This window comes from Lichenostomus cassidix, chromosome 5 (genome assembly GCF_008360975.1).
Source record: "Lichenostomus cassidix isolate B80296 chromosome 5, HeHo_3.0, whole genome shotgun sequence".
NCBI classification, from domain to species: domain Eukaryota; kingdom Metazoa; phylum Chordata; class Aves; order Passeriformes; family Meliphagidae; genus Lichenostomus; species Lichenostomus cassidix.
This window is the reverse complement of record NC_139486.1, coordinates 4,686,465-4,710,493: the sequence shown is the minus strand read 5'-3', so window position 1 is coordinate 4,710,493 and position 24,029 is coordinate 4,686,465. Positions and strand designations below refer to the sequence as shown.

At 43.6% G+C, this 24,029-nt stretch overlaps 1 long non-coding RNA gene and 1 pseudogene across 2 annotated transcripts; both read left to right on the top strand.

Annotated features, from left to right (window-relative positions):
• Positions 1-1,728: 1,728 nt before the first annotated feature.
• Positions 1,729-12,999, top strand: LOC146435825 (potassium channel, subfamily K, member 16-like; annotated as a pseudogene). Its single transcript, XR_014852396.1, has 5 exons — positions 1,729-3,169; positions 5,153-5,273; positions 7,336-7,502; positions 8,810-8,978; positions 12,064-12,999. The product of XR_014852396.1 is annotated as a potassium channel, subfamily K, member 16-like (transcript).
• Positions 13,000-20,192: 7,193 nt separating this feature from the next.
• Positions 20,193-22,966, top strand: LOC146435824 (uncharacterized). Its single transcript, XR_014852394.1, has 2 exons — positions 20,193-20,468; positions 22,498-22,966. It is a non-coding gene; the product is annotated as an uncharacterized LOC146435824 (long non-coding RNA).
• The last annotated feature ends 1,063 nt before the right edge of the window (positions 22,967-24,029 follow it).

The window sequence follows — 24,029 nt, the reverse complement described above, 5'->3', positions numbered from 1 at the left end:
TCTTTCTTGAGAAACAAATGCCATTGAACACGTCTGTCAGCCCATATGGCCCAAGGTATCGGGGAACACAAGAGAAGAGCTGCTGGCAGCAGTAATTTGTTTTGGTTAACAAGAAGGGTTCTATTAACTTGCTTGGCAGTGTTCAAGGCCAGATTGGATAAGGCCCTGAGCACAGCATCTTCTGATGTAGTGGGTGGCTTCCCTGCCCATAGCAGGGGAGTTGGAAGTAGATTATTTTTAAGGTCCTTTCCAACCCAAACTATTCTATGACCTCTTTGATTTCTATGATAACTTGCACCTAGGTGAGATGTATTCATGATTTTCCAGTGTATAAAGGTAATGGCAGCTGGTTCACCAGATACAGTGTCCCCATTTACCTTCCCAGCTATCTAGACAGGTTATCACTTTTGTTATGAAGCAGGTGTGAGGTGCCAGCATCAGCCCTCGGATGGGGTGGGGCATGGAGTCAATGGTGCTTTGTCACAAGCCCCTGACACTCAGTAACTGAAGCTGTACAGCTCTAGCAGCCTCCACCAAGAGCATGTTTTGCAGTTTTTAATCTAGGCAAAATCAGGAGAGGACAACAGTCACCACTGATGAAAAATACTTTTACCTTTATGAGGAATGGCTTCAAGTAAAGCACTCCACTGAGTGAATTGCCCCTCCCTTTCTTTCTCAAAGCAACTTATTTGCAAACATCCCAGTAGTGAACTGTGCTTTCCCTCCCTTGTTCCCCGTGGGAAGTGTCAATCCAGGTATGAACAAGATGCTGTGTGAAGGGACACTCCTCTCACGTCCAAACAATCTGTGGTGATTATTAAAGATACACAGGCAGGTTATTAAAAATTCTTCATATGAAAAAACAGACTGAGTATTCCCTGTTCCAGAATTAGAGAAAAACAAAGGTGACCAATTTTCTTGCAATCAAACGCTTCTGGAGCTGCAGGCACAAATAACAAACCAGCTGCTTTGGAGAGGGGCTTAGAGGGAAATCCAGTTTAGTGTATATATATACAGATTGGAGGAGACAGCATAAGAAAGATGAGGTTTCTTGGCATGTTACCCACCCAATCAAACCACTGCAACTGTATCAATATCAAAATTCTCATGATCTTCCATGAGTTTCATGTTTTTTCCATCCCTTTTCCCCTCAGATGAATTGAGGAAATAATCCACTTGTATTATCTTCATGTCTGTTGTGAATGATGAAGACATGCTGCATTTGTACATTATCTTTAAGGCTTTCTCTTATCTCACAGGGCTGGGAGACTGACAGACACAAAAGGATGGAGCCATAGTTGCCTTTATTTTATAGAAATAATTTAAATCTGAGGAAGAAGCGCACCTTTGACGTGTAGCTTCAAAAGAAGGTAAAGGAAACACGACACATCCTGTTTCTACAAACCGTTTTCCAGTAACCCGAAGGAAAATCTTCAAACATGTAAGGGTTTCGGAAGCTGCTTACCTTCATTCATAGTCTTCCTGTTTTGCTCTAAGGTCAAACAGATTTATATGTGAAAGGACAACCTGCACTTGACAGAGTGAAGCTACGTGCCGCTTCTTGTTTGCACCAGTTCTGAAAAACTAATCCCAGAGTCTCTGCCTTTTATTGGTATTTTTAAATTCAAGAAAAACACAGATTTGAAGAGCAGAATAGGTGGTACATTTTAAATGCTTCTTCAAAGGGTGATTTGCTTCAGTGTTTTCTCGTTATTAAAAGTAGAGCATCTGCTGAAATAAAAAAGAAATTGTGCACCCAGCAAATGAAAATGCTGGAAAATCTGAAGTCAGGAAAGTTAATCAGTGTTAACAGTGTCCATGGTGCAGCCAAGCTCAGACCTGTCTGCTGTCTGTTCCAAAATCAACATCTTCATTCAAAGACTTCTCTCTCCCATCTTACAAATTCTCAGTGGCACCCAAATTCTCCTTGAAACTGATGGGGACAAGCTCTGATATTTACATAAGAGACTTCTCAATGCATGAGAACCATCCTTCTGAAATCAGCAGACACTGTATTGCTGTAGGTAACAGAAAATCACAGTCACTTAGGTAGGAAAAGACCCTTAAGATCATCAAGTCCAACCATTAACCCAGCACTGCCAAGCCCACCACTAACCCGGGTCCCTATGCACTATGTCTGATGATCTTACAAGTCTTTTCCAACCTAAACAATTCCATGATTTTATGACTCCATGGATCCAATGGCATAGCCACTTCTTTATCCAGTGCTGTGCATCCAGTACCAGTGTCATGTATTTTCTTGGCTACACTGCAGAGGAATTGCTGGCAGAAGAACCTGTTCAGACTTGGCACATATGCAACCCACAGCCATTTGCCTCTGTGTCCAAGGTTTTTCTCTGAGCTGTTGAGGCTTTGCAGGGCTGCATGACCTTGCCCTGTGCTGCAAGTGGACAAGTGAAGCCCAAAAGAACAGTCCAGCTCCATTTTCCTGAACCTGCCCCTGAAGGGCAAGAAGGAGCTCCTGGGATTAGAAGTTTACCCTGGCGTCCAGTTCTTGGACTCAGTAGAAGACACAGGAGGGCAAACAATGTTTTTCCAAGCAAACTCCCTTGTGGACCCTTTACAGACTATTGTCACCTGTCCCCAAAGCCTTTTGAGCAGGAGATGGCCACCTGCCAGCTCCTCAAATCCTGACCCACTTTTCCTGAGAACTCAGCAAGTGAGAGTTTCACAGACAAGAGGAAATCCCTAAACAGCATGCAGCCCAGAGAATGGAAATTTTTGTCTTCGGGGGTTGGGTTTGTTATAGTGTTGGTTTTTTGTTGTTGTTTTTTTTCCCCCCCAGCTTCCCAACGAATGCATTTGGCAGCTCGCTGTCCCTGCCAGTGCAGGATCCCAGCGGAAACCAGAGCTGGGAGGGCTCTTCCTGCCCCAGGGAGGCTTCCCAGCAGTGAGAGGGATTTACAATCGCCACCTTTCACTCCCAGTCCCCTGCTGTGTGGCACTGAAGGCCATGTGCAGTGGCAAGCTGCAGACAGCTTGGCTGGTGACCGGTTACTTTGTGTACCTGCTGGTGGGAGCTGCTGTGTTCCAGGCACTGGAGAGGACCGCCGAGAAGCAGGAGAAGATGGCAGCTGCCCAGATGAAGGAGGCTTTTCTGCAGAATTTCACACAGCTCACGGTGGCAGAGATGGAGCAGTTCATGAAGGTAAGTGGAGCCCTGCAGAAGTCCTTTCTCCCTCCTGTTTCCCCATCAGATGTTGTTTCCTACTCAGGTAACTCTCACTGCTTTCCTTCTGACTGTGGAAATGTGGAAACTGCATGCTTCTAGCAAACCCCTCGCTAGTCTGAGCAGGCAGCTCAGTCTGATGGTAGATACAGCTTGAGTAGCTGGCCAAAACCTTGTGTGTGTGAGCTGTTAAAAATCCTCATCCCACAGTATCCTGGTTTTTTGGGGTCCTGCCTCCTGTTGATTCTGCTTTCAGTGGGGCTGTGCTCATACACAATGGGTGGCATGACAAGAAAAACGAGGCTGTCTGAAATAAATAGGTGTCGCTGCCACTTACAACAGCATCACTGATAGCAAAGAGGAACAATAAGAAAAGGGCTGGATGGGGGAAAAAATAGAACCCCAAATAACTACAAGGAAGGTGGCATGATCAGCTTTTAGTTTTTGAGGATGCTGCTGAAGTGAAACAGGTAGCCTGGCCAGGGGAAAATGTATCTGCCCATGGCACAGGAAGATGAAGATGAATATGGCTGTCTCTTCATCATGGGAATATCATAGCTCTATCTGCTACCATGCAGGAGAAAATGAGGAGTACAAGCCCTGCTGGAAGCATTTCCACTTGGGAAACTAATGGGAGCTCTTAATGGACCAGTTCACAGAATAAGGAAATGTGGGGGAGAGGTGATGTTTCTTACAGCACAACCAGCAATTCAATCCCTGATTCATCCATTTATATATCCTCTTCATCTTGATTGTGTTTCATGAGTAGGGGAGAAAGTAAAAAAAAAAAAAAAAAAGCTCTTCAAGAAAAAAACAAACGATGGGCTTTTAAAACAAAGACATTTTTATGCAAGGGCTGTGGAAATGATTTTTGTTAGCCTCGATTTTCTGAGGCATCAGCAAAACACACAGTGAGAGAAGAAGCAGGGAAGAAGACTTTTCTAGTGCAAGTTATTCCAGCACATCCTGCTTCTGGCAGGGCTCTGTCTTGGATTTTATCTCAGCTGTTTCTGTACAAACCAGCCTGCCTTCCAGATGTTTTGTCCTATGTTCTCTGTTTGCTAAAGGCAGGGACAACTGGATACTATTTGCTTTTTAAATCTATTTTTTAACATTAAAATAAAAGAGAGATTAAAAAAATAACAGCACTTAAGAGTTAAAACCAAGGAATAGAAGAGTCTGAGAATGCATAAAGTGATAAATGCACTGGAGAGGTGTGGAAGAAACATCCAGTCAAGCCTCATGTGGCAGGGTAGTCTCAACTCAACCCAAAAGGTGTCTGAAAGATGTTCCTCTAAGCTCCTCTCAAAAGCTACTTTGTAAATGTGTGTGTAAATGTGTGAATTTGTGCATGTGTATTCATGCATGCAGTTTGCACAAGAGTGTGTATGTCAGGCTTTGCAAATTAATGGATTTCTCTGAGTTTAATTCTGTGATGCTAATCAGAATACAGCCTTAAAATTAAATTCTCGGTGTATGTCATGAGTACTGTGCCACAACTCACTGATGCACCCCTGGGAGGCATCAGAATCAGTGCTCATACAGGTGGCTGATCAGATCTTGGATTCACCACTGCCATCTCAAGTCCAAGTCCAGCAACCAGCCATCCCATCCTTTAAAACAGTGTTTTCCCCCATCCTGGTCACCCCCAGGATCATGGTTTTGCAGACTACTTGGCCTGAAAGAAAAAAGGGTTTTGGTCACACTAAAAGGAACAAGTTCTCCAAACACCCACTAGAGCAGTCAGCACAAGCAGGGCAGAAGTTGAACACTCAAAACTGCTGGATAACAGCTTCCCAACCTTGGAGGTGAAAGTGTGAATAGTGTCAGACAATCTCTGAAGTGAGGTGAGTGGTACTCTCAGGAAAGGAGCAGTAGTAGTTGGCTAAACCTGTCTTATTTTTGCAGCAAGCACTTGAGAAAAGCAGTCATTATGATACCAAACTTTGCTTTCTCCCCCAGAACCTGACTGAAGCCATTCAAAATGGAGTATACCCTGTTGGAAATGAGTCACAGTTTGAAGAAAGCAACTGGGATTTCAGCAACTCCTTCTTCTTTGCAGGCACAGTTGTCTCCACAATAGGTAGGTCTATTGCTTTCCATTTATGTGTGCTTGGATGTGAATGATGCTTATTATGTCTGTTTATTAGGAATGAATGGATAATACTTAAAAACTCCAGCCCTTCATTGTCATGGAGAGCAAGTAGCCATGGATTTGGTCCTAAGACCTTACCACTGCACAGCTGTTCATTATTTTGGCTTGTCAAGTATCAGTGGCCTTTCCTATTATTTCCCACTTGTTTCTTCTTCTCAAGTCATCTGCTAAAATGGTCATTCTGCTGATATTTCTGGGTGGGGGATAAACTTCACTTTCCTGGTGTTTATTCCAGGCTTTAAATCTGAAAGTGCTGTAAAGCATAAAAAGTGTAAGGAAAGAAGTGAATCCTGCTGGGGCCTGGGCACTGTGTCCATAACCTCTTTTGACCTGCTAATTCACAAAAAGTCCAGGCATCCCTGCCAAACTTAAGCATAAAATCCACACTGTTGTCATCTGCTTCACTGTTATGCAGTGGAAGTCAAATCTATGGTTTTGCAGAGTAAAGCTGAAGCTCTAAGCACATCTAAGCACATCTGCTCTACTAATCCATGAGTGTGACATGTCCCAAGGGCCCCAGGAGTGTCCCAGCATCATGGGAGGTGTGTAAGTGTTGCCTGAGCCCACAGGGAGATCTCCTGCTGTAGAAGGGCAGGGTTCTGACCCATCAATGACAAGTGTTCCATGGTTACAACATTGATTAGTAAATCCACTGCTTACCACTATCCGTATTATTGTATATTCTCATTACAGTTTTCCCTGCCTTCCTTCTTCTGTCCCCAGCTTTAAATGCTGGGCATCACACCAGATGGTCTGGAATATTCCTTTGGATCAGTTGGGCTCAGCTGTTCCACCTATATCCTCTCCCAACTCCTTGTGCACCCCCAGCATCCTCACTACTGGGTTGGGGTGAGGAACAGAAAAGGCCTTGATTCTGTGCAAGTGCTGCAAAGGAATAACTAAAACATCTCTGAATTAGCAACACTGTTTACAGCAGAAATCCAAGTCCCAGCCCCATACTAGGTTATATGAAGAAAATTAACTCTATCCCAGCCAAAACCAGCCCAGGAACTCAGGCTGTTCCAGGAAATGTACAAATTTGCCTGTTTCTCTGCTCCTTTGTCAGGAAGGTCTGTTATGAAGGTACATCAGGTTCTTCCACTCCTCTTCACCAGCTGTTTTTTAATGAAATTGGAATATTTCTGCACCAGGGAGTACAAGAGAACTTGTGCATTTGGCGATCTAGTAGCCAAAAAAATCACTCAGTTGTTTTATTTGTCTTTTCCCCCAAAGAAAACATTGCATTTTCCAAGTCACAGATGCTTTGAGATGAACTGTGCTTGGGAAATGCCTTTTCCCAGGGTCACTGATAGAGTAAGGACACAGACAAAGTTCACTACTCTTGCACTCAGGGATGTACCTCATGGGGTCCAGGAGTCGTGAGACTAAAGGGCATGTTTGGAGTTGTTCTACTACTTAGATAAATCCTTTCTTAGTAGGACTTTATTCTCTCTGGCATGAATAAATCAGCCATCAGTGAGGTCTGGACTAATTAGCACCATTTGTTCTAATGCACACTGCACTGCCTTGGGACTGGAGTCAGTATCTGGACCTAACTTACTGGGATTTAGCCAGGGAGGTCACTAACACACAGGCACATCCCCAAGAAGCTAGAGATGGCTGCATGTGATTCTGACATGGACTCCAGCCCTGATGTCTTCCAGAACCTCAGACTTCTATTTTCTGACTTTCCATGTATTTGTCACAGGATAGAGCATGTTTCCCACAATTGCTTCTAGATTGTATTTTTGTTCCCATTAAGGCTGTGTTGGGAACACACAGTGCTCTCTGCATTCCCCCAAACATGCAGAGTAAAAGACTACTTTTGCTTACTTCCTTTTTCAGTGGAAAAAAAGAGTGCATTTGGGCTGAGAAGCACTAGCCACATCTTTTAGGGTAAAAGGCAAGCTGGATTGGTGTAGGGGTGAATGTGACTGTGGATTGTTCCAGTTCTCTGGAATATCTCCTCTGACTCATCTTCTTTTTATAGGATATGGCACATTACATCCTAAAACTGCTGGGGGACAGCTCTTCTGTGTGTTTTTCGCTCTTTTTGGAATCCCTCTGAACATTGTTTTTCTGCACCGTGTTGGTAAGATGCTCTCACTGCTCTGCAAAAAGCTGGGGAAGTTCCTGTATGAGAAAGGAATGAGAAAGGTAATTATTTTACTTACTCAGGCACAGTTGTACACTCATTTCTAGGTTTTTTTTCTCAAGTTTTATGCTGCCTTATCCTCAATTATATTTGTTCTCGTGCTGGGTTAGATGATGTGCCAGGGCAAGGAAAGAGACATTTTTCACTTGCAGAGCTAAGCAACCATAGAGGAGATATTCAGAAAAAGGGATGCATTTTGTCTTCCCACCTAGATGGCAGACACCTAGCCCCCCTCAGCAATCAGGAGAGATGGGCATCCCACCCACTTCTTGAGACACTTTTCTCAGGAGCTAACACTCTAGGGAAGTGTATGCATCCCTTTAAAACCAGTAGGGGTGATTAAGCATCTCAAGGCAGCAAAAAGCAGGTGAGCTGTGAAAAACTGTAAAAATTAGGTGAGGTGTAGAGGTTTCAAGGGATGTTGACTGAATGCATAGTGTGTTACCCCTCCTAATTACTCACTCCTTTAGTCCCTCTCTACCCTTAACTCTGACAGAAGGGAAGCATCAGGCTGAATTTGTCCATTTGAGCCAGATAAGGCTCAATCAGATAGAGACTCAAAGCATGTACACAATGCATGAAGGCATGAAAAGTTATCTAACAGTTGCCATTAATTTCCAGCCAATTTGGATTTAGAAAATTCTATACATAGAAACTATGTGTGTCTGGCTGATAAATCTTTACATATACCAAGTCTTTTTCTCTAGTAAAATCTTCTCATGAATGCTGGGGAGTAGAATGGTTCAAAAGTCACTGTCCAGGCTCTTCTTTATCAGGAGCTCATTAGTTCAAATTCCTGTAGTAAGATATCCACTGGGTAGGAGCCAAGTTGTGGCATTGATGCAATGAGAAATAAAGTCAATAATCAAGACTCTTGAAGATAGTACTGTCAGAAATTGTGCAATTATTTTTTTATTTAAAAAAGACTGGTTTCCCAGGCAAATTTGAATGTTCTTTAGGTGCCAACCCTAAATACCTAAAAATTAAAAATGAAGTTGTCTTGTGATAAGTGGAAATGGTCTGACCTGGTAAATGTTACTAGATAGGAATTCCTCCTATAGTCATGGTCATTGATACAATCAGATAGAAGGCTACATCTTCCAGGGCTACTGTGGACATGCAACACCCATAACACTTGGCTTTGCCCTACTTCCTAGCAAGGCTAAGGTATTTCCAGAGGAAAAGCACCCAGTAGAAATCCTTCAGTGCCTGTGGTCCTTGATAGCCACCCACTTTGAATAGCCACCTTTATTATATAGCTTATTTGTGTTTCAAATCATGATTCTAATTGAACTGGTTTATTTTTCAGAAGAAGATCAAATTTCTGACCCTTTTGTTCTTCCTGGCCACGGGGATCCTAGTTTTTCTGTGCTTGCCATCAGTCTTCTTCCAGATAACAGAGGGCTGGTCCTACAGCGAAGGGATTTACTTTGCCTTTATTACCCTCAGCACAATTGGCTTTGGAGATTATGTAGTAGGTAAGGTTGATTCCAGAGAGGAAACACATCAAAACTCCAGGATAATGACTGTAATTCCCATGGGTTGACTGAATGTACGGTGGAGACAAATCTATCAGAGTCTTTGACTAGTCTTTGCCTTGTACAGTTCTAGGGGGAAATGCTTGTTTCTCTGGGATTGAATGTGCTGACAAAAGCACAAAATTGTCTAAATATCGTGAAAAGGGGTATTTTGGGGTGCAAAGAATGCAAGAATTTTGGTGAGGGAAGGGAAAGTGTGGGGGGAGAATTCAATGAGCCTGGGAATTTGTATTATCAAGAGGGAACAGTTTGCAACAGTCATACAAAACAAGGCTTGCATCACTGCTTTAGCCATTTAAGACTTTTGTTTGACAGTGTAGAGTGAGGAAATAAATGATGGTGTTTCAGAATATATGACTTTACACAACAGACTGAGAGGTGGAAATCCCTGTCATGGGAAGGTGGGGAAATTACTCACACTTGTAGAAGTGAGGCTTAAATATATACATCACTGCAAAAGTGGCCTTCTTTAGTCCCCTGAGCATCTCTGGAGGTTTTCTATATTCACAAGCCAAAGATTAGGATTTCCCCAGGAGAAACACTGTTTAAGCTTCACTCAAGCATGCTGGGATGCTTCTCAAAACATTTCTGTGGGTCTGCTGGACAAAATACACTCTGCATGGAATAGGTTTCCAGAGGAACTCTGAAATGATCACCAGGAGCTGGATCAGTGTCCACAGAAGAAGCAAGATAACACCTGGACTCCGTGGAGAATCCAAGATTTTTCTACAGCTTGTCCTGCCAGCGTTTTGGCAGTCTGAACTTCTCCTCAGTGGGGATATGTGAAGGAAGCTGGAGTTAATACTTACACCAGTGCTTTCCCCACTGAGGATCTGGAAGCCTCACATGCCTTTTTGAGGGACAGACATCCACCACACAACAAATCCTAGGCTCTCAAGCTTTGCAGAGGTGTTAGACAGACCTTGGAGCTTCTCACAGTAAGGATATCTTGCATAAGGCTGATGACTTTGGCAGAGGGAGCCCTCAAATCTTTCCAGGCACTGTTTTGTCACTGCTGACCATAATTTCTCTAAATCTATTCCTTGAAATAGTCTGCTGTACAGAAAGGTGGAGAGTGGCTGGTGCCATGCAGGAGAAAAACAGCATCAGAATGGTGCATTCTCTTCCCTTGTTCAAATTATGGGGATTTCACAATCATGACAGCAAGTCACAGCCTGAAAACCACGACCTTCATAGCACTTTCCTCCTCTGCAGCCACATTGCTTTACAAATACAATTAATTGTATTTTAACTTGTTATTTAAAAATAACAATTAGATAGGCCTCGTGGCTCTATGATTTCATCTTCATTAGGATGATTTGACTGGAGCTGAAATATTTTTCTGTGCCAGTGTTTATTTTAATTTGCCTTAACAACAGTAATAAAATGTTGATAAGTTTAATGCTTCACATCTTCACAGTGAAGCAAGCAGAATCAATGACTGCTCTGAGAATTAGGCACTGAGAATTGCTTACAGATGACAAATAGTTTTGCACTGGCAGCATGGAATAGAACAGGTTTGAGCTGATTTGCATTTTAGTAATTCAGAACTGGTTTGTAGCTGAGCCTGTTTTGGGTAGGGAGACATGCTAGGAAGATGGCACAGCCTTGGAATACATGTACCTATAGGTGATACCTCTAGGGTGAAACTCCCTGTGGCTTGTTCACTGCATTTTCCCTGCTCAAGTCCAGTTTTGGGTTAACATTACAAAGATATTACTAGTAGCTTTCCTAACCCCACTTTAGATGAAAGCACAAGGAAATTCTTTCTACCAAGGCTGAGAATCCCTTTGCCAATTCAAGTCCAGCAGAAGAAAAACAGCTGTTGGGAATCTATCCACGAGGACAAACCTGCCCACTGCTGCCTCATTTCCAGAACTCTTTGATAACAAAGAACAAAAATCTTGCATATTAATCTATGCAGCACACGTCACTGCAGGACTTGAAAAGAGTTTCCAGCACTCTGGCTCCTTCTGGGCAGGTTCACAAAGGGAAATGATCCACGAGGTCTGTGGTGATCTCCCTGTCCTTGCTGTGTTATCAGCTAGGTGAAGTCACCCTTGGCAGTGACTTAGAGCTCTCCATAAGCAGTATCACCAAGTGTTCCTGCAGATGCCAGGGCCACATCATCTGTACCATGAGGATAACGTTGTGTGGGGCCAAGTTCACTGGGAGGAAATGCTCTCTGCATGTTGGGGGTGGGTTGCTGACATCTGAAGGATCAAACAAAATGACCCATGCAGAACAGCGGATGTGAGATCCTGGCTGATGCTAAGAGGATCAGACTGCATGAAATTAGCTTTGGTCCACTGGTTTCCGACACAGAAAGTTCTGTTCTTGGCATGTGTCAGTGAACTCCTATCAGCCACATAGTTTTTTTAATGGAGGAAGCTCCTGAAGCCATTCAAAAGTGAGGTAGGAATTGCAACTGCTCTCTTTGTATGGTCACAGGTACCTGTAATTTAAAGGAAATATTAATTAGGTGATAATCACACTCTATAGAAATACAGGGAATTACAATAAGCCAGATAATAATGGTTGTGTAGTTATAGTGGCCCACTGTGCTCTGCTTTTTGTGCTTTGGGAGTTTGGGAATAACTCCAAGATAATACAATTTAACACTATTTCCCACATTATTTCATTTACCTGTACATGCAGCAGTTGAACTGGGATTGATACACAGTAAGGGGGAAGAAATATCCTGCTCTGATGGTAATTCACCTCAATCACAGAATCACAGAATCATAGAATCACTGAATGATTCACTTCAATCCCAGTGTGTCATTTGACAGGCCAGAATATTTGTATCATGTTTATTGCATATATCTGTTTATTTCAATAATAAGAGAATTGCCCAGCCTTAACCTAATGCTGTGGGGCTGAGAGTCTCCACTACAGTGAAAAAGTCACCTTAAATTACTCAATATAAAACATATTGATGAATTCATTAAACTTTTCCACTATACACTGGCAAAGCAATTTTAACTTGTTAATTTTCTTCTTCTTTTTTTCCCCTTATCTTCAGGCAAACAGCCTGACAGGAAGTACTTTTCCTACTATCGAGTTCTCGTGGCCATTTGGATTCTTTTTGGCCTAGCCTGGATAGCTCTGCTGTTTAATTTATTGACAACAGTGCTAGAAGATACTGAAAAAATAATTGTCAAGGATCTCCAGCAAATTGGAAAGGTGAGTAAGGACAATGTAGGAAGCCAGCAAAGAAGATGCTGGCCTGTTCAATTTATTCCAGAAGAAGAACTGCTGCCACCACGTGCTGGAGGGGATGCACAGAAAATGGAGTCATTAACAGCAGATTCTGAACACACAAAAAATGGGAAAAAAGTGTTTTCTGATAGCAAAAATAGTGCCATAACATGTGAGACTTGAATTCTTCATTGGAGAATTGCTAGTTAATTATTCTAGAGAAAGTCCCATAGAAATAAAATTTCTCCTAACTTTAGCTGAGATATGACCTTTCAGAACTCAAGACTTACAGTTATACAAAGCTTGAATATTAATGGTAAGAAATTTGCTCCTCAGTTTGCAGCTAGGTTGTGCTAACAGCCTGAGAAGTGCACTTGCTTTGCAAGGTGTTTTTAAGGTGCTTTCACAAAAATGCAGAGGAAGGGCACAGAAGAGCTTGCTGTTTCTATTTGGATTTTTGCAGCTTGCAAGAAATGTCTCTTGTAGGAACTGACATGCACAGGCTTTTCTGAGGCACTGCATAGCACTTTTGGAAGAAGAAATAAGGGTATATAACTTGATAGATGCCTGACTTGAGCTATCATATTGGATAAGGTGTTATGGTGTGAAAAACATGTTTAAATGACAAGAGCTGAGCTGAGTTCAGAGACACTAGAAGCATCTAATAGACAGGGTTATAAAAAGGTTAGCATGTTAGAAATGATTCATTCTACCTCTTCCTGTTTTATACTAAGATGAATAAAGGCAATTTCAGCTTTTATCCCTGTGGCTCTGAAAAACCTTTCTGATGGTGTTTATAAAGAACACAAAACCCCATGTCTTTAATTTGATTTTTAAAATAATTTTATTCTATAAGTTTTTCATAAGAACAGAGACCAGTTTGAAGGGAGGAGTCCTTGCTGCTGTGTTTGGATTCCATAGGAACTATGAAGCCATTTAGCAATGATTCTGTGGTGCTGTGGCTTTCCAAGGGTGAGTGGTGTCAAAACCTTCAACCAGGTTAAAAAAAAAAAAGGATGTCAAATCTGGGTGTGGTTTTTCAGACGTGCTGTCTGGTTTGCAGGCCATCTCTGGGTGAAGGCTCTGACCTTTAGAGGATTGATCACAGGCCTCTGTGTCACAGGCCTTCTGTGTGCCAAAAGTGCATGAAAACCCAGCCCTGAAGAGCTGGCAAAGCAGCTGGGGTAGACACAGTCATAGAGGTCAGACATCCCACAGTGTGTGTGTGGTCACACTGAAAGTCAGCCCAGTCCAACACCATCTCTGGCCATGCCTCATGTGTCCCCAGCAGTGCAAGGATCAGACAGCTCTGCCATGCCCCAGCACAGCTCCAACCACTGTTCCAGCAGTTGGTGGCACAAGGCTGCCCAAACAGGAGGTGTGGTGTCTGTACATCAAAATCCATGAACTCACATGAGTGCCCACAGACCCCCTCAGGCAGTCCATTCCCTCACTCTGAAGGTGCTGAAGTTGTCACTTGACAGGTTTTTGTGATCCCCTCAAGCTCCTGTTTTGTCAGACTGAGTAATTGTTTTTTTGCTCACCCTCTGGGTGTTAGTTACAGCATGACCAGGCCCTGCCAGAGTTATTCCTGTATGAAAGGGAGAATAAATTACAGCTATAAAGCAATTTCAGGTCATAAAGATGCAATCAGCCTTGAAGTTGGATTCATAGCTATTTCAGTCAAACAGATCCATGCTTCTTGCCAAAGCAACTCTGCTGCTTCAAGACCTGGCATGTAGACCTGACCAAATATGTATTTTTTTCCCTTCACAAATTATTATCCACTGTTACCCTCAAGGCTGACTTCTCACCTCACATGTCTCAGTGTCAGCAAGCTTTCTTGAGGCAGCAGGAACAAGACCTGACTGAAATCAGGTAAGGGTAGCAGTGCTATCACAGGACACAGAGGTCCATGTACAAGCCAGAATCCTGTTGCTGTCAAAAGACAGCACCAGAGCCAGGCAGAGAAAACAGCTGGATGCTCCCAGGCAGGGATCTCTTCATCTCTCTCTTTCCCACTCTCACCAAGCTTTGACCCACATTATTATTTTCCAGGCATCATTCTGTTCTCTTCTTTTTTTTTTCCCCAGCCCTTCCTACAAGGATCATTAACCCCACTCCCAGTCTAATGTAGGGACTGTCAGGGCTGGTTTAGGGGGGATGGTCCTGCCTTGGGGTGCAATAGTCATTTGCACAGCCTCTCATAATTCCTTCCATGGCAGTTCCTGGTGTCTGATGCCACCGAGACCTAATGGAGGATTTCTTCAAATTCTCACTGTTCCACTTGCTTCCTGTTGTGACAAATAACACAACCCAGCCCTGGAACAGGCTGCTGATGTCCTATTGCAACACAGAGTAACCAAGGATGCTTTTTTTAGACATTTCAGGAAGGGAAGAGACACATCCTATGGACTCTGACTGTAAACAGCAAGCACAGAGCCAGGCAGTGGCTCTCTGAGCAAAATAGGACAAATTCTTGTTCCTTTTCCCTGGTGGGTGTTTAACAATTAGCCTTGAAACCCAAGCACTTCCCACTTCCAAGAGTCCATCTGTCCTGTGTAGCTGTTGGCAAAGGGTGCAAGCATTTTAACTCATTCCTCTTGCCATGCTCCCCAGGTAAGGATGTGGCACAGAGGGACTGAAAAAGTCACCCAAGGCCAGAGGATCCAGAAAACATTAGCCAGGAATGGTCTGTCCTCCTTCAGGCACCAAGAATTGAGGTGTCCTTTCAACTGTGGATGCCAGCCTGGGAACACAAAAACCACATCCACAAATATATTTAAAAAAAAAGGATGACAGCTCTCAGGAGAAACTTAGCTCTGAGAAAGAAGGCTGTCCATTCATAAATCCTTACTCCTGCAGAGGCCTTTTGGAGAAGGGTTTTAGCTTTGCTTCTTGTGCCCTCCAGTGGCTGTGTGCTGCAGACCCTTTCCCTCACATCCCTGCCAGGTTTGGGTGGCTTTCCTTCACCTCCCACTGTGCAGCTCAGTTTTGTCAGTGGGAACCAGACGATGCTGCCCTGTATTTTTATCCAGCTCACACGAGCTTACAGAAGGCTAAAAAAATGCCTCATTCTCAAGAAAGAGATGGGGATAGGCACCTCAAACTGGTCCACCCAAGGTCCCTGAGACAGCTCTGTGGAGACCAGCTGGGGATGTCAGGGTTTTCTGTCTGCAAACCTTCACACAGAGGATCCTCACATGGTGCTGATGGTGGGGAGCACTCCCATCATGTGCCCCATGCATAACATCTGCTGCAGGGTCAAGGCACACATTCCCACCCCCTGTCCCACAGAGAAAGGGATTGGGCTGGAAAAAATGTGCAAAAAGGCAGGTTTGGGTGCAGGTTCTGGGGGATCTGGTCTGCTCTGCAGCAGCCTCAAGGGCAGGCAGTGCCTCATGCAGCACCAGGGGTGGAGATAGGAGCTGCAGATATGAACCAGAACCAAAGGGTGTGTGGTCCTCTCCTCTGGGAAAGGGAAGGGGAAAGCCTGGGAAAGCTGCAAGCCAGGGTGGGACAAGAACTTTTTTGGATGTGATATTGTTCCTCGTTCTTAAGCTGAACAATAAATCTGTCTCCAGAGGGGCTTAGGCACAGTAACAAATCTCTCCAGGGCTGGAGCAAGCAGCCTTTTCCAGCATTATCATCCTCAGAGCATCACAGAACAGCAGCAGAACTTGTCCTCACATCACCCCTGGGAGGGGGAGCTGTTGATTCTTGTGCAGGTAACAGGGCCCCAGAGAAAATTCAGTGTATCACCCAAATTCATGCATCAGACCTCTGGCTCTCTCAGCCAGGACCAGGTGTCCTGGTATTGCTTACTAATAAACTAGACCCTGCCATGGTTCTGTAGTTTTGAGGTTAGAAAAAATAGACTTGAATTGAGAGCAATATTAGAACAGAGATTCTACTCCACATCTGGGGATTTAAAGTAATCCCACGATTTTTAATTCATGAGTGTAAGCCAGCCTTTGCTCTTCTTCTGCACGTTCTCTTTGCCCAAGGGACAGCAACCAGGAATAAATCCGTTCCAAAATCCCTGCTCTGCCAAGTGACAGAGTGACAGAAATCCTCTGGAGACCAAGCAGAGGGGTTCTCCACTGGTAGATCTGTACAGCCTGGAGCCTTTTCTGGGAGCTTCTGTGACCCATTCCCACTGTGCCACACAGGGAAATCCAATTTTCACAGAGCAGCCTCCTGTGCAACTGCCAGCTCTCCCACTGCAGCTTGTTTTTGAATGGGAAACATTTCCAAAGCAAGCCAAATACTTTCCAAAACATTAAACCAGTTGCTGAAAAACTCCAGGAGTAGGATTGTGAAATACATTATCTTGGATTAAATGGCAGCAGCATGTTCCTGCCTTCAGTCTGTGCTGCTCCTCATACATCACCCACATCTTTGCTGCCAGCTAGGAAACTCTGTGCATTTCTGCACTAGAAACCAAGCAAAAGCCATGAGGAGTTATTTTTCCCCTCATAAATTCAATTGCCTCCAGAGAGAACAGGAGAAACTCCACTTTGATCTGTCTTTAATTAGTACATGGTTTTTTAGGGATTGTTTGAGGTCTCCCTCAATTAATAGCCATTTCATTTGGAGAAAGTATTTTTTTTTTCTGGAAGCGGAGACACTACTCAAAGCAGCAGAACACCTAGGCTAATGTAACATCACAGCCAGTGCAATATTTTTTTTACAACAATTGCTAAACATGGGCCACACACATGTTGTTTTCCCCTCTGTCACACTTGGATCTGTGCTTTCTCACCTGACTCATGACCAAAAGGCTGGATCCAGCTCAGAACTGGTTTAACAAACATAACTAATCACTCTACAAGGGCTTGTTTGTAATCCATCCCTCATGATCACACCCACATAAACAAAACCTCCAGCTTTTGGTGTCAGCCAAGTCTCTTGTACCTTTCCAGCAGGATTCAAAGTGGCCCAGAAGATAGGTTTTACACCAGCTTCACACTGTAAGGAAAGGACATCCTTTGGAATGCCTCACATCCCAAAGGATCCCCTGCATGCCTGAGGACCAGCCTGGGCCAACACTGCTGTTTCCATATTAGTAAAGTCAATATTTAGCCATTCTGGAACTAAAAGGTTGGAGGGGGGCAAAAATTCTGCCTCCAGAAAACCTTTTCCATTCTCTTGCATCCCTCCAGCTGGTCTCACCTCCAACTCAGAATATGAACTCAAATCTGCTTAGAAAATTCAGCATTTTCTATCACAAGGGGTTCTGGACAAAATTAGGGTAATTCTCCACCACGGGTTTGGAAAAGCTCATTATGCTGAGTTAAAATTAGGGCAATTATTGAATCCATTTGATTACCAGTTTGACGTGATTTAGGAGACATATCTCCTGAATAAACATTTTCCAAATTTCTCTTTCAATTACTCTTACATTTGTGGTTGGAAACTACATATGTACTTTGTGGTGAGATGCTGAAGCATGAAATAATACATCCCCAGAAAGAGAGATACCCTGATAAGCAGAACAATAATAATAACAAGCATGAGTCATTGAGAAATGAAGGGAGGTACAATTTACAATTTAAGTTAATGGTTTCCTTGAAAAGGATTAGCCAGAAAGATGCTGATGTTCTCAAAGAACAAATGTGGTTTGAGGTGAATCCAGATTCTCAAAGTAAAAGATGACTGTTCATCTTTTGGCATGGAGAAAATCATGCATCAAGACCAGAAAAGAGCATATGTCAGAATTTGTGCTGAGAGTTCCCAAGAATTCAGAGCTCTGTTCATTTAAATGACTCATTGAATGCTTTAAAAACAAGGTTAAGGTCTTAAGTTTAAAATTACTTTGGAGATTTACTAGAAACCAAGGATGAAACCTAAGCAGATATCTGTCTATTCTCAACTTCAAAAGTCCAGGCATTAATCTCAAAATATAATGCACTGTCTGAGAATTACAAAGATGCAAGAAGCCCAGTATAGACACCTTCCAGTTGCTAGACACCAATTCTCCCTATCCAAGCAGTCTGCCTCTTCATAAAACATGCAGGAGCTATTCAGTATCTCTGTTGTGCACATCTATTGCAAATCAGTGCTGGAGTCAGGGCCTGTATGTTGCCCCAAAGTAGATATAAATCAGAGATTAATGCCAATCTCTGCAGAACTTCAGCCAGTTTCCCAATTGCCAGTATAAAATTCCAGCACATAAATTGTGACCCCATTTAAATAGTTGGGTTTTTTAAATATATATCTTTTTCCTTTCTTCCTTTCCTTCCTAATTTCTTTCTTCCTTACAGCCTTCAAGTTGGTGATGGGATAAAGAATGGATGCAGCAGAACTCACTGCAGTCCCAGAAATGCATGGGCAGCTCCTAGAGAAGAACATGGCCCAGCAACAAGGTCTACAAATTCCTTGAAGGCTGAATATAATGATGACAGTGGTAGCACAACTGGGTGATGCCAGAGAGACAAAAATTGCCAGGGGGAAACCAAAAGTAGGAATTTCTAGCAGTGGTTGTAAAAGTATATTCCTTGCTTGCAGTAGGTCTTTGACCAAAAGCCTGAATACAAGCTGCCCACACTTTTTGCTCATACATGGGACATTTTTAGGGCTGGAGTTTGGTAACAATACTCCCAGTCATCATCTGACAGATCTCTGTAGGGGCTCAGCCTGCCTTGGCAAACCAACCAGTGAAGGTGGAAAACATCCTCTAGGGATGTCAAGGGAGGAGCACAATTTTTGGTGCATGGGATTTGCATACTGGCATTTGTAGTAATGAGCAGTATAAACCATCCCAGAGTGGGAAGGGCTTTGGTGTGGCAGCCAGGGTGCCTTCCAGCTACACTTCTGGGAAGTTTAAAAGCATGACTGCAAATTTCCATATAGAGCCCTGCTTTGGCACAAGGTTTTCTCAATTAATATGGTTCAAGGACAAAAACAGAGAATGGCAAACTCATGCTAAAATCCCCAAATCCCACACTGACTTCACAAACAGCAAAAAGCAGAGCAGTGAGTTGACGAAATGAGAAATGTTGTCACTCCCCCACCAAGGCCATCTGTCATACCTGGGTACAGCAGGGTGAGGAGAGGTGGCAGAAAGGACAGGCAGAGCACTGTCTCCTGTGGGATTTTGGATACTGGCTGATTTTTGGGCTCAGCCTGCACCATAGGTGAAGCCCCTTTATGAACAGGTGTCCATCTGCTGAGAAAACAAGTGCATTGTGGCTGGAGAGGGACTTTTTACAAGGACATGGAGTGACAGGACAAGGGGGAATGGGCTTCAAACTGGCAGAGGGCAGGTTTAGATTAGATATTAAAAAGAAATTCTTCCCCATGAGCATGGTGAGGCCCTGGCACAGGTTGCCTAGTGGAGCTGTGGCTCATCCCAGCCCTTTTTCAGGCCAGGCTGGATGGGACTTGGACCAAGCTGGGCTAGTGGAAGGTGTCCCTGCCCGTGGAAGGGGGATTGGAACAAGGTGGTCTTTAGGGTTCCTTCCAATCCAAATAATTCCCTGTTTCTAGGATTCTGTAAAGTCACTGTGCACACACACGACAGCCTCCAGATGTCACCATCAACCCAAGCAAGAAAGAGGCACAGCACAAACCATGCAGGAAAGCCCCACTGAGAGACTTCTCCTTCAGTCGCTGCTCCCCTGTCTGGGACAGACAGGCAGGAGGGTTTCAGTCCACCTGGATAAAGTGCTTGAATCACATACAAATCAAGCAATGTAGTTTATAGCTGTGCATGCAAGCATTTTGTATGTGCATTATCCTGATGTAGACCACATGGGTGCTTCCCTGTGTATAGGTGCTCATTACTTTCACATATATATATATTTATATATGTATATATACACATATATATGTGTGCACATATATATATATACACACACATATATATATGTATGTGCATATGTGTGTATATATATATATAATCACATCTCAGTGTATATATATAATTTTTTTTTTTAATATATTTATGTAGTTATATATATATATATAAAACTTAAAAACTTTTGGGTTTAAGAATAACAGGCTCTTTGCCAACAACTTTACATGAAGGTAAAAGCAAGGTGTGTTCTCCAGTACCTTTTCTAACCATATGAATATTCGTCTCTTTCAGTACACATTCCTGTGTCCCATCCAGCTGATGAGGTGAGAAACAGAGCGATCAGCCCTGAATAAAGGATCTGAGAACACAGGCACAGGTGGGATTCCCCAGTGATGGAAGGCAGAATGCCTTCAAGTCTGTGTAATAAGGTCAGTGTTGACTTATCAAGGAATTGATTGTCTCCTCTATTTCCCTTGGCTTGTTAAGTTCATTTTATGGCACTCTTTCAGCAATCTGAATTTGCTTATTTGGAAAAAAAAGGCTTAAAAGAATCCCAATTCTGCCTCTTCTTCCCTTGAGCTCTGCCCTCTCCTTACTGCCCCTGAGATTTAAAAGCATTCAGGATTTATTGGGAAGAAAAAGTCCCTCAACTCTGCTCAAAGCTGGCATTTACATCATCCCTGTCACAGTGTGGAGCTGTGACGCAGAATAAACGCACAGGGAGAGCCAAGCCTTGAGGCAGCAGAGGTGTGGGACCCAAGGGAGATTGCTGGTCACCCTCCCAGGGCTGCAGAGGGGTTTGCAGGGTGGTAGAGCACCCTCCAACCTCACCTTGTACCTGCAGGTAACTGGGGGGATATTTGGGGGCTGTTTATTTAAACACGTCCTTCCCCCCTGAACACCACACTAAAAAAAAAAAAATCTACTGAAGGAAATGCCATATTGGGTCGGGGTACCCAAGAGGTGTTGCTTTTGCATGAAAAGACCCTCAGGGTTCTCCTGCACCAAAGGGTTCATCCTCACAAAGTTTGAACAGGGCCTGGAGGGATCATGACATGGAAGATTAATGGATCTCTCCCAGCCATAGGTTGTCAGTTAAGTCAAGCACTGCTAATGCAGGATGTTGTCCCAAGACCTCTGTTAGCACAATGACGAAGCTTTTTTTAAGTCCTCTGTGTAAAAGGCATAATCCTTGTATGCCAATGGATCATATCCTGGAGATCCCTAGGGAGCAAGGCAAATGTGGGAAGAAAGGGAAAGGAAATCCCTTATTTCATAATGGTGCAAACAGACATGTCAGGAGAATTACATCAACATGCAGCACATGTGAAATTTAATACTCCTCCTAATGCATTTAGATGAGGCAAAATGTAAAGTCTGTATTGCCTCTGGGAATAATTCTGGTAGGAAGCTTTCACCACTAGGAACCAAGGTCTTTCTACTTACTCTGGAATTTGAGCCTTTGTTTTCAAAGCCTTCCTGAGAGACTTCAAAATCAAGTTTGTTAAGTGTACGTTACTCTTTGAAGATCTGTCTTCCAGAATGAAACACCGGCGCTCTTCCCAGCCATGCTGGTGTAAATGAGGAGCAGCATGGCTGAAAATCAGTAAATATTCACAAGGGCTCAGACAACCTGCAAAAGAGGAGAGGCTTTGCACTGCAGAAAACTGAGATAGGTGAACACACAGAACCCTTATCATTTGCCTGGTATCAGCTGGCATTGCTGCAAGAGTGCATCAGACTTGCATGGATTTCCACCAGCTTTGACTGTGGCTCTCAAAGGCTTATAAACACAATATTTGCTTTGGAGTCCTTGCAGGCAGGAGGAGCCTGAAGTCTTCTCGCTGGTTTCCCTCCCTTATATCAAACCATGGATATGGAATTCAGCAAAGGATACAGCTCAGATGTGGCTTGAATTCAGACAAGTGACTTGAAGTGATGATTTCCCCCCTACCAGGCTGCAGATGATCCATGTATTATGCATGAAAATAGTGCCAGGCACAGATGGGGTGGGAGTAGAAGGTGTGAGCTGATAATGACAGCAGCCAAGTTCTGCTAGAAAAGACTCTACAACACACTTGCATGTTGGGCAGAAAAAGGATGCAACATGCATGAGAGGCTAGCCATGGTTTAAAGGGCCAAACAGTTTAATTACAGTCAAAGCTGAGATTTATGCAAGGATTTGAATGGCATGGTTGCCAGAGGGAACAAGGGATTAGCCTTGATGATTCAAGGAATCATCTTCCAATCTTGTGTTCCTGAATAACCATTAGGGAGCTGAGCAAAACACGTTTTCTGGGGTTTAAAAGCTGAAGACAGGGAATCCAAAGGGGTGACATAGTACTGTATAAGATACAGCCTCCAGCAGGATCCTGGCTCCTACTCAGCACAGTGCTGAGAACTTGGCACCAGGTCCAAAGCTGAAACAAACAGGAATTTCTTCATGGACATTTCTAGGGTTTGGATCCTAGCCACTGAAGACCAGCATGCAGGGCCTGATCCCGAAAGAAACAGTCAGTGTTTGAATGGGAAACATGTCACTGAGTTGGAGCCAGGTGGGTACAGACTTCTGTGGGAGGATGAGTCAGGAGAGCTCTGGCATCATCTGCAAAAGGACCTGATGCTGTGGGAGAGAGCTTAGCAAGTGTAAAAACCCATGAGGAAGTAGTGATGGTCCAAAGAAAAGCCCACAATTTCCCTAGTCATCCTTGGAGCACTCTGGAGATCATTGCAAGACCAGATACTTGAAATAAGCTTCTTCCCTTCTACATCTGAACCATGAGAAAGGGATACTCTGTTCCTCACACAGCTTCTTTGAAGAAATTCCAGCCTTGAGCACAGATCTGACAGCTGGCAAGATGCCATTGGCTTTGCCAAATTTGACCACAGCTGGTCCCTGATGCAATAAAATGTTGAATCACCAGAATCTGAGAATGTGCTTGTCTGGAGGATCATAAAGAAAAAACAGCTAAGAGTTGCTGGCAACTTGCAATGGATTTGCCAGTTCCAGGCTCTGTGGAAACCTGACCTGTGAAATTTCTTCCAAACAGGGCTCAGGTGCTCAAATTTGCCTGTGGGAATGAGCATTTCTGATAACACTACCCAACTTAAGCTTGCAAAGAAACCTCAAGCAGAGAGGGCATCACGTAAGGGAATAAGGGTTTGTCTCACAAAATTCCTGTGCCCCAAGGGGTTGCAACCCACTCACCCAAAACCAAGAGCAAATGTGTGATAAAAAGCGTGCATTGAGAGACTGGAATAGACTCATGATCATTCATGACAGGACTTGTTGCATTGTGCTCTGCCAGCCTCTGCTCTGGGTTATTTCTTCTTCCCCTCCATCTTCCAGCTCAGCAAGCCATCTCCAGAGGGATCCACACATACCCTGAGGCACATTCAAACAGGCTTCCCTGTCACTGCAGCCCAACACAGTCTCCCTAAAGTACAGGAGGGCCTGAAAGGCTTCTGTAAGGCCAGTTTCACTTGTTGCCCAGAGGAGCTGTGGCTGTCCCATCCCTGGAAGCATTGGATGGTGCTTGGAGCATCCTGGTGTTGTGGAAGGTGTCCCTTCCCATGGAACTGGCAGGGGGTGGAACTGGGTTATCTGTAAAGTCCCTTCCAGCCCAAACTATTCAGTGCTTTCTATGATTATTATGATTTCACTAGTTTTATACCCAATGAAGACCTGTAAAAACCTCCTCATTCCCTCTCTAGTTGTCCTTATGATCACATTTCATGGTGTTAGCATCATCAAGACCTGCACAACAGTCCAGATCCAGCCTCAGTCTATCCTGCATGCTTATCTCACGCATTTTCAAGGAACTCAGCAGAAATTTATGGATCAAAGCTAATCGATAATACCAGAGCCCTTTCACCATATTGCTTTCACTAAATTACTGCATCCTTTAAAAACAGAAATCTTAGCAGACCGCAGTACAATGCCAGACAGACTGTCACTTCCAAATTATGTTTATTTATTCTCTCTCTGC